The following is a 10,561-nucleotide window of genomic DNA, read 5'->3' as shown; positions in this document are numbered from 1 at the left end:
AACTAAGTTGACTAGGAAGGGTCAAGCATTCATCTGGGATTCGAAATGTGAAGAAGGATTCCAAGAGTTGAAGAAGAGGTTGACTAGTGCGCCGATCTTGATTTTGCCGAATCCGGCGGAATCTTTTGTGGTATATTGTGATGCTTCGTTGTTGGGACTAGGAGGTTTACTAATGCAGAATCAACAGGTAGTCGCTTATGCGTCGAGACAACTCAAAGTGCATGAGAGAAACTATCCGACTCATGACTTAGAATTGGCAGCAGTGGTATTTGTGTTGAAGTTGTGGAGACATTATCTGTATGGTTCGAGGTTTGAAGTGTTTAGTGATCACAAGAGTCTGAAGTATCTCTTTGATCAAAAAGAGCTGAATATGAGGCAAAGGAGGTGGTTAGAGTTCCTTAAGGATTATGATTTTGGGCTGAATTACCATCCGGGTAAAGCAAACGTGGTTGCCGATGCTTTGAGTAGGAAGTCCTTGCATATGTCTATGCTGATGGTAAGAGAATTGGATTTAATTGAACAATTCCGAGATTTGAGTTTAGTATGCGAAGACACTCCTGTCAGTGTTAAGTTGGGAATGCTGAAGCTGACTAGTGGTATTCTGGAAGAAATTCGAGAAGGTCAGAAAGCTGATGTAGAATTGGTGGACAAGTTGACTCTGATTAACCAAGGCAAGGGACGTGAATTCAGAATCGACGAGAATGGTATTATCAGGTTTGGTAACAGTGTTTGTGTTCCTAATGTTTCCGAATTGAGGAAGAGTATTCTCGAAGAAGGACACCGTAGTGGATTAAGTATTCATCCTGGTGCTACCAAGATGTATCATGACTTGAAAAAGCTGTTTTGGTGGCCTGGAATGAAGAAAGAAATTGCCGAGTTTGTGTATTCTTGTTTGACTTGTCAGAAGTCAAAGGTTGAACATCAGAAGCCATCTGGATTTATGCAACCGATGTTTATTCCTGAGTGGAAATGGGATAGCATATCAATGGATTTTGTTTCGGGTTTGCCGAGAACTGTTAAGAATTGTGAAGCTATCTGGGTCGTGGTAGAAAGATTGACGAAGTCTGCACATTTTATACCAATAAGAATGGATTATCCGATGGAAAAGTTGGCTCAATTGTATATTGAGAAGATAGTTAGTCTACATGGTATTCCTTCGAGTATCGTGTCAGATAGAGATCCAAGATTTACGTCGAAGTTCTGGGAGGGTTTGCAGAAGGCTTTGGGTACTAAGCTGAGACTAAGTTCTGCTTATCATCCGCAGACGGATGGACAGACTGAAAGGACAATTCAGTCGTTAGAAGACTTGTTACGTGCTTGTGTGTTAGAAAAAGGAGGTGCTTGGGATAGTTATCTGCCTTTGATTGAATTTACCTACAACAACAGTTTTCATTCGAGTATAGGTATGGCTCCGTTTGAGGCATTGTATGGTAGGAGATGTAGAACTCCATTGTGTTGGTACGAAGCTGGTGAAAGTGCTGTGATTGGACCAGAAATTGTACAACAGACTACGAAGAAGATTAAGATGATTCAAGAGAAGATGAAAGCTTCTCAGAGTCGTCAAAAGAGCTATTATGATAAAAGGAGGAAGACACTTGAGTTTCAAGAGGGAGATCATGTGTTTATGAAGGTTACTCCTATGAGGGGTATTGGTCGAGCTTTGAAGTCAAAGAAGTTGACTCCGCGTTTTATTGGACCATTCCAAATTTCGGAAAGAGTGGGAGAAGTGGCATATCGTATTGCGTTACCGCCAATGCTTGCCAACTTGCATGATGTATTTCATGTGTCTCAATTGAGGAAATACATTTCGGATCCGTCCCACGTGATCCAAGTGGATGATGTGCAGGTTAAAGACAACTTAACGGTTGAAACGTTACCTGTGAGGATCGAAGATAGAAGACTGAAGCAATTGCGGGGCAAGGAAATAGCTTTAGTCAGAGTAGCTTGGGGAGGACCAGCTGATGGAAACGTCACCTGGGAGTTAGAAAGCCAGATGAAAGATTCCTATCCGAAACTATTTGCTTGAGGTATGTTTTCGAGGACGAAAACTCTTTAGTGGGGGAGAGTTGTAACATCCCGAAAATTCTTATTTAATTAATTTAATCAAGTTTTAAATTAATTATGAGAAATTAACATTTTGTTGAATTATGGGGAAAAATAATGAAATGTTAAGTCATTGGGCCATGCGGTGGAATTAGTAAAGTGGGGGTGTAATTGTGTAAGAGCCCATTTCTAATTTTATGTTTTTCATAAAATAAAGGAAAACAAGAAGAGAAGGAAAAATTAGAACGTGGAAACCAGAAGCTGTGAGAAGAGGATCTGAAGAGCGTGAAGGAGAGCCAAAGAGGAAGAGGAACCAATTCAAGAATTTGGCTAAGGTAAGGGGGGATTCTTCTCATTAACCTCTATTATGGGTTGTATGAATGATTCGATGGAATTTGTATGTTAGGATTTCGAATTGGATTATATGTCGGGTTTGGGGTTTTGGGGTTTATAGAACTTTGATTCAATTTAGGTTGTGAATGATGATTGGTGATGAATAATGATGTTAAACATGATTAGAAGTATGTGTAAACGTGCAATTTATGTCGTATGTGTGATTTATTTTTCTGAAATTCGTACTGGTATGATTTGAGAGTATTTGGGAGGTATAGAATGCTGTTTTCTGCAGGTTGGGGTTTCTGAAATCACCGGTTCGCGCCGCGTGCACAGGGTGGCGCCGCGAACAAGTGGGCTGAATGTCAGGATGTTTTGATACGCACAGGTCGCGCCGCGTACCTGTGTTGGCGCCGCGAAGGCGTAACTTTTTCCTCGCTTCGCGCCGCGTGTAGGTGTTGGCGCCGCGAAGGCGTAACTTTTTCCTCGCTTCGCGCCGCGTGTGGATGTTGGCGCCGCGTGCTGTGCTGTTTGGGATTTTTGTTAAAGTTTAACGATGTATAACTTTTTAACTGTTAGTCTGTTTGATGTGCCGTTTCGAACATAGTGAGGCTAATTCAGTGATATATGCAATAAAATAGTGTTTGAGTTGTGACTCGAATTTAATTTAAACACTTGATTTAATTGGTTGTGGTGGTTTATATTGTTATTGCATTGGTTGATGATTATGATTGTTCAGTTGTTTGGTGTTGATGATTAGCATGCGGTATGTGATGCATGCATTTCATAATCATGTTGTGGGCTGTATCCCTTATGGTGGTGGGACAGCGGTAGCTAATTCCCATTGTGTGGAATTGGTGAGAGAAGTAGCCGAATCTTTATGGTGGTGGATCGGTGAGATGGGTTATCCCATGTTTGGTACCACATGCATTTAGTTGCATTGCATTAGGTTGTTGTGTATAATTGTAACATGAATGGAAGTTGTCCAATGTTATAATTTGTGTGTATTTTGGTATGAATGTTGCTATATTATCTGAATATAATTGATTTTGGGTGAATAATGTATGGATGAAGTTGTATTGTTTATATACCTATAACATTTGTTAATGCGAATGAAACTCACCCTTACTGTTGTTATTTTTCAGATTGAGGAGTAGCTTGTGTACTTGGTGAGGATTAGCTCGTCAAGTAGTTCGATAGAGTCAGTTGGGTCTGTGTCATGCTCTGGTCGTGTAACACCGGGAACGTTATTTTAGAATTGGCTGATAAACTTCTGTTTTGTTTATGGTTTATGGCTGAATTATGAGTCTTCGACTCCAGATGTTTGATTATTCAGTTGTTAAGAATATTCCGCTGTGTTAACATGCTACCTGAATAATTTTTGGTTTATCGTTCCTTTATGGCATGACATGAATATTGTTTATTTTGTTGGCGTTGTAATACTCTTCTTCATGTTTTACTCTGATTTTAATGTTAATTTCCGCGGGGTTTAGAAGGGTGTTACAATATTCATGCCTAGTGAGAAATTTAGTGAGTCTCTCATACCAAGCTCTTGGAGCTTGTTTCAACCTATAGAAAGCCTTCTTAAGTAGACATGATTTGCAAGGCATGGATCAATGAAGCCTTTAGGTTGTTTAAAAAAACTTCCTCATTCATGTATGCTGTAACATCCCAATTTTATTAGTTATTTATTTAATTAGCATTATTTGATGTTTTAGTAATTGTTTGTTATATTTAATTGTTATTTAGTATGATAATTATTTAAATGTGTGTTTTTATGTTAATTGAGCTAATTTAGTAATTGGTAGAAATATGGTAAATTAGCCAATGGGCCTAATTGAGTTAGAAAGAATAGTTGAGTGGGTTAAGCCCAATAACACAATTAGAGTTAATAGAGGATTTTGTGAGATAACCTAATTAGAGAAAAGAGAGAAAGATAGAAAGAAGAGAAAAGAGGTTAAGAGAAGAACAAAGAGGAGAGGATTGTAGATTTCATCAAGAGGGTGGATTGAATCAAGAGGTAAGGGTTAGAATCTAAGTTAATATAGGTTACATGATTGGGTAATGTGTTTGTTATGTAATCTCTTCATCTTTCAATTCATGAAATTTAGAACAGTCAGGCTTTATGCTACTTTCTATGGATTTGTGAGTTTAAACATGATTTTGATGATGAATGTTGTTAAAGGATGATAAATACTGGTTATAATTGTTGTTTATTGATGACTGGAAGTAATTTTGGTTAGTGGGATGTGGTTTTCGCAGTTTTGTGTTTGCTGTCATTTTTCTGAAAAATCGCATGTCCGCTAAGCGGCCCCTGACTCACTAAGCGGATGCTGGGAACATTTTGAGAAATTCGCGAGCTCGCTAAGCGGAGCTGGTCCACTAAGCGGAGACGCGAAAATTGAAAGTTTCGGGATTTAGTTGTAAGAAGCGCGCTTGAGCCCGCTAAGCGAACCATACTGTGTGAAACTTTTTGAAACTTTGAAATGATGTATCTTTTGATCCGTAACTCCTTTTTACGTGCCGTTTGAAGCATATTGAAGCTAAAATGATTGTCTACATGATAGAATAGGATTGTTGGGCACTTGTTTAATTAATTATGTTGTTAGTTATGAATAACATGTAATTATGAATGTATGTTATGGATGAATTGATTGTGACCAATATTTATGGATGTATTATGTGGTATGATAATCATGAATTATGTAATTGATTTGCTAAATGCTAGTTGATGTTTTAGGAATTGGATTAATGTTATGTTGTGTAATGTTGTGCAAAGTTGGAAAGATGTGATTGTGTAGTTAAGAGATAGAGAGATCGTCTTAAATGCATGAGTCTTATTTTGGTTGCACACGTACACAAGCATGAGTCTTTGAAAGTGGCAATGTTGGGTAATCTCGCGAAGGTTATTTACTTGTCCCAAATCTAACGTCGAATGGGATTTGAAAGCTTAACGCCGAATGGAGCTTTGAGGTGGTTATCTAGTCTGTAAAGAATGACAATCGGCTTGCCGGAAATGATAACGGAGGGATCCACATGCATATTGCATAGAGTCACACTTGAGTCGCACGATCGGCTTGTCGGTGTGAATTATGTTTTGGTGTGATTTTTTAATATGTTTGTGTGGAATGATTATTTGTTGATTGATGCATGTATGTGAAAATTTGTGAATTGATAATCGTATACTTGATGATATATCATTATTGGATTACAATTGTTAAGTTGGTAAATGAATATGATTACTTGTATGATGGAATTTGGTTGGTTAATTCTAAACATGTTAATCTTCATATATGGATTATGAAAGCATGTTTTCAATAAGTGATGAATTGTGAAATGTATTGCTTGGTTTTATTTTGTATTTCCCATTATTATGTTTTCTATAATAATTTGAATTCTCACCCTTCTGTTTGAATGTTGCCCTTTGTTGGTAACGTGCAGGTTCAGACATGTAGTAGCTTGTTCGATATTAGCCGAAGAGCTTCCGAGTTTGTTGTTTGATTAGGTAGCGAGTCATATGCTCTGATCATGAACACTTAGGGGGGGGGGGGGGTTCTTTAGACTTATGCTTATATTTGGATATTTCTATTTTCTACGTTTTGTTTGATATTTTGAATAAGATGTTTAAAGGCTATGTAGCCTAGATTGTGAATTTCAAATAGCATGTTTGGAGATGTTAATTGAATTTGGTAGATGAATATAGTATGGGATATATTCATTGAAACTTTTGATAGCAATCCTATTGTTTTCCGCAAGCGTTTATGCATAATGTATGAAAGCATGAGATTTTCAATTTGTGTTACAATATGATTAGAGCATATTATGAATGTTGTATGTTGGTTTTGGATTTTCATTGCGATGGAAATTAACATGTGACGCCCTTTTTCCTTTATGCATGATTACTCTGTGAATGCTATGTTCTATTTGGGGTTAGAAAAGGGGTGTTACATATGCATTTAGGAAAGCACTTTTAAAATCCATTTGGTAGTGTTTGAATTTAAGTAGATAGGATACTCCTGGTAACAAACTGATAGATTCTAGATGGGAAACTAGAGTAGGGTTTCATCAAAGTTAACTCCTTCGATTTGTGAATATCCTTGAGCCATAAGTTGTGTTTTATTTCTTGTAACATTCTTATTTTTATCATACTTGCTCTTATAAATTAACTTAGTGCCAATGTTGTTAGCTGAGTAAGGTCTATGTACGAGTTCCCACGCCTCATTCCTTTCAAATTGGATAAGTTCTTCCTATATAATATTGATCAAGTGTTCATCATCGAGGGCTTCTTTCACACTTTTGGCCCACTTTTGGAGATAAACTCATGTTAGGTATCATTTTTTTATAATTTACAAGTTCTTTTTGATCAAGTTGTAACTCTTTCATTTAGGTCTTCAATTATGTTTCCAATGGGATTATTCCTTTATATCCTTCTGAATGGTCCTCTGTTTGCTAGAGCACTTTCTTCATCATTTTCTACATTATCATCTACTGATGGAAGAAGGATGTTAGTAACATTGTTTGGACCATTAGGTATAACATGTTGCTCTGATGCCAATTAAAATTTTGTTCCATCGCTAACAATTTGTCATACATAATATTGAAAAAACATGCGAGACAATGCCATGCATTAACATTAATAAACAAAAAGCTGAATAAATAACAAATGTAATTGCTAACCTCGTTCGGTGATAAGTCACCTATGTCTAAATGGGATCATCCTAATGAAAGAAAACTCATTAATCGGTAGCAGGGGCGGATCCAGACAATATATATTGGTGGGGCTAAACATAAAAGAAACTACAAACTAAATCATATTAAAAATAAAAAGTAATATTGTTTAATACAATAAATTACAATGAAAATCTTCTACTATCCATTTCTTGAAAATGAGCTAAAATAACATCATTGTTAATTGTTCCAAGAACATCTCTTTCTATAAAAGTTACAAGACGGTCATTTAACCATTGATCACTCATTTTGTTACATAATTGACTCTTCACAAACTTCATAGCTGAAAAAACACGCTCCACGCTTGCAGTTGCTACCGGCAAGACTAAAGCTAACTTCAAAAGCTTATAGACCATATCAAATGTTTTGCACTTATTTGTTTCCACAAGTTTTGCACAAAGATCTGAAAGTCCTTTTAACTTTGCAAAATTTGGGTCACATCTAACATTTCTAACATAATTTTGAAGTTGATGTCGTACCACCACTTCCGGCACATCTACAAAATCATTTGGATAAAGTTCAACCATCCTTAGTAGTTTTTTCACATCAAAAGCTGCAAATGATGATGAAGGACTCAAACATGAAACACATTGTAAAAGTTCAGTATTCTCTTCATCAAACCTAGCATTGAGCTCATACAACTGCAAATCTAAAACATTAAACAGACAATCATGCTTATAATGATACAAATTAGAAACACTAGAAGTTGTAGCATGTCGCCTAGGTTTCTTCCCTTGCACATACGATGCATCCATATCAGGTACATCAATATCATGCTTATTGCAAATTTCCATAACCTTAGATATAAGTTCTTCCCATCCATCATTCCTCATTTCTTGTAATTCTTGTTTGGTAGCATTGACAAGTGACAAAGCATTCAAAAGATCTTGATCACGCTTTTGTAACGCTACACTCAAATCATTTGTAAATCCTAAAATCTCAACCATCATATATAACATGAAGATAAAATCAAAGGATTGAAGCACATCTAACAAAAGCATAGTTTCACCATATTTTTCAAATGACGTATCATTCCCAACTTCTTCAAGTACCCCAATAATGGCACCATACAAAGTCATCAAACTAGTGAGAGTCCTAAAGTGGGAACCCCAACGAGTGTCACCTGCTCTAGCAATAGATGATTCTTGATTTAATCCACTACCTGTCTCTATCTGACCCTCTTCAATCAATTTAGCAAATTGAGTTACTTGTTTGTCCCGTAGCAATTCCTGTCTCTTGTTTGAAGATCGTATGAAATTAACAAGCATATTGACCTTACCGAAAAAATCACTAACATCTTTGTGAGTCTTAGCACATGCAACAAGTGCCAATTGAAGTTGATGGGCGAAACAATGCACATAATAAGCAGATGAATTCTCATTTTGGATTAAAGTTCTCAAACCACCAAACTTACCTTTCATATTGCTAGCTCCGTCATACCCTTGCCCCCTAATGCTAGATAAACTCAAGCCATTAATAGACAACAACTTCTCAAGTGCCTCCTTAAGTGACTTAGCACTTGTTTCTTTAACACTTACAATGCCAAGAAACCTTTCTTTTACCAAACCTTCACTACTAACATAGCGAATAACAACAGCCATTTGTTCTTTACCAGCAACATCACCAGATTCATCAATTAAAACACAAAACACATCATCTGCAATATCACATATAATTTGTTAAGTTATTTCACATGCACAAGCAGCAGCAAGATCCTTTTGAATCTTAGGGGCAGTCATAAGGTTATTTCCCGGAGCACAATCTATTACAGTAGCTATCTCTGGGTTAATTTCCTTTAATGTATCCACCAACTCAAGAAATGGCCCCTTAAATAAAGAGTTAAGGGACTCGTCACTCCCTCTAAATGGCATGCCACATCTCAAGAGAAACTTAGTAGCTATAAGGGATGTGTTTACACGAACACGATATTCAACATTCATTTGCTTAGTTTGATTAACAAACGCGGCTTTAATACTTTGGTTTGGGTTCATGAGAGCATAACCCATATGCACACAATCAACATGACTATTAGAAGAAGTAGCATGATTAGCCAATCTTTGAGCATGCTTCCAATCACCAAAACCGTCTCCCACGAAGTGATCCCCCCATATTTAGAGACATTTTTAAACAAAAAACATGGCAAACAAAATGCTAGATCCTTAGATTCACTATAATCAATCCAGTCATACAAATCAAACCAATTTTTGCAAATTCGACGTCTTTGTTTACCTTGAACAGACCAAGGGTACACGAAATTGTGAGGAGGTTGATGACGACCTATTTTTAAATAAGCTTTTCTTACCTCATTTTGGATGTCAGGATGATAACTTGAAATTGGAAGTCTAATTCCTGGATCCGTTTCCAACAATTCATAATCAACAACTTTGATACTCTCATTTGGATGTTGAGTTTCCGATGCTTCTAGGTTAGCCGAAGAAGTAGCTTTGTCTCTAGAAAGTACCGGAAAAAATTTCTTCATCCTGTAAAGACATCAATGAAACCATGTAAAATAGTTATTCATACTAATATTATAAATATAACATTAAAACTAATTGATTATGAAAGAAACTATTATGATAAATTGAGAAAATTGAATTTTTTTAACAAATTGGGGTTTTAGGGTTCAACCAATAAAAAAGAAAAAATAAGAGAAAAATTAAAATACTCACTTTACCTTAGATTTTCAATCACCCATAAACAAATCTATCCAAGCCAAATAGAAAAATTAGAGGAGAAAATGAAAGATTTACAATGAGAAGGAGAGTGGAAGGTTTGTAATATTTGAGATGGAGAATAAAATTGTTGCTGTAACTTTGTAACTTCTTCTTATGTTAGACTGTAAGAGAGAATTAATATATTTTTTTTTAACTTTTACACTTTAATCTCTCTCCTCTCTATAATATATATTATATATATAATATAAAAGAAAGAAAAAATTCTGGTTTTAATTTCAATGTGTAAGTTACGCAAAGTAAGTGTACTCCACCACCATCTATAATATAGCCTATAATGTAGGTAGGTAGCTTATTATTTATTGTGAGGGAGATGTATTAGTTTTAATTTTATTTCTTCTTATGCCTCTTATTCTCTATAAATATATATTAAAAAAAAATTAAAAATTCTGGTGGGGCTTTAGCCACACCAAGCCCTTACATGTGTCCGCCCCTGATCGGTAGTCAATAGTACACGACAACCTCATATAAACTCTCTCAGTCCAGTTCCCTTTTCCTAATATTACATGTGAATTTTGATCCAGATTCCCCTTGAATTTGAGACCCATATCACTTTCACTCAAACATTTTCTCAAGTGTTTGACACTATTACAATAATATGAGGCGTGATAAATTACAATAACAATCAAATATTTTATCCTCCTGACTTAATAAAGATACCAAAGAATAGAGTATTAGAATAAAAAACAAAAGACTCGATGAAATTTAAAAAACCTCAAACTAAA

The 10,561-nt window shown here is 35.9% G+C and overlaps 1 pseudogene; it reads right to left on the bottom strand.

Moving 5' to 3' along the window:
* Positions 1-7,161: 7,161 nt before the first annotated feature.
* On the bottom strand, positions 7,162-9,583 carry LOC131635115 (uncharacterized; annotated as a pseudogene).
* Between the last annotated feature and the right edge of the window lie 978 nt (positions 9,584-10,561).

The sequence above is a fragment of the Vicia villosa genome, unplaced genomic scaffold (genome assembly GCF_029867415.1).
Source record: "Vicia villosa cultivar HV-30 ecotype Madison, WI unplaced genomic scaffold, Vvil1.0 ctg.001429F_1_1, whole genome shotgun sequence".
In the NCBI taxonomy this organism is placed as follows: domain Eukaryota; kingdom Viridiplantae; phylum Streptophyta; class Magnoliopsida; order Fabales; family Fabaceae; genus Vicia; species Vicia villosa.
Note: the sequence above shows the minus strand (reverse complement) of the source record. Positions and strands in the feature narration are given on the sequence as shown.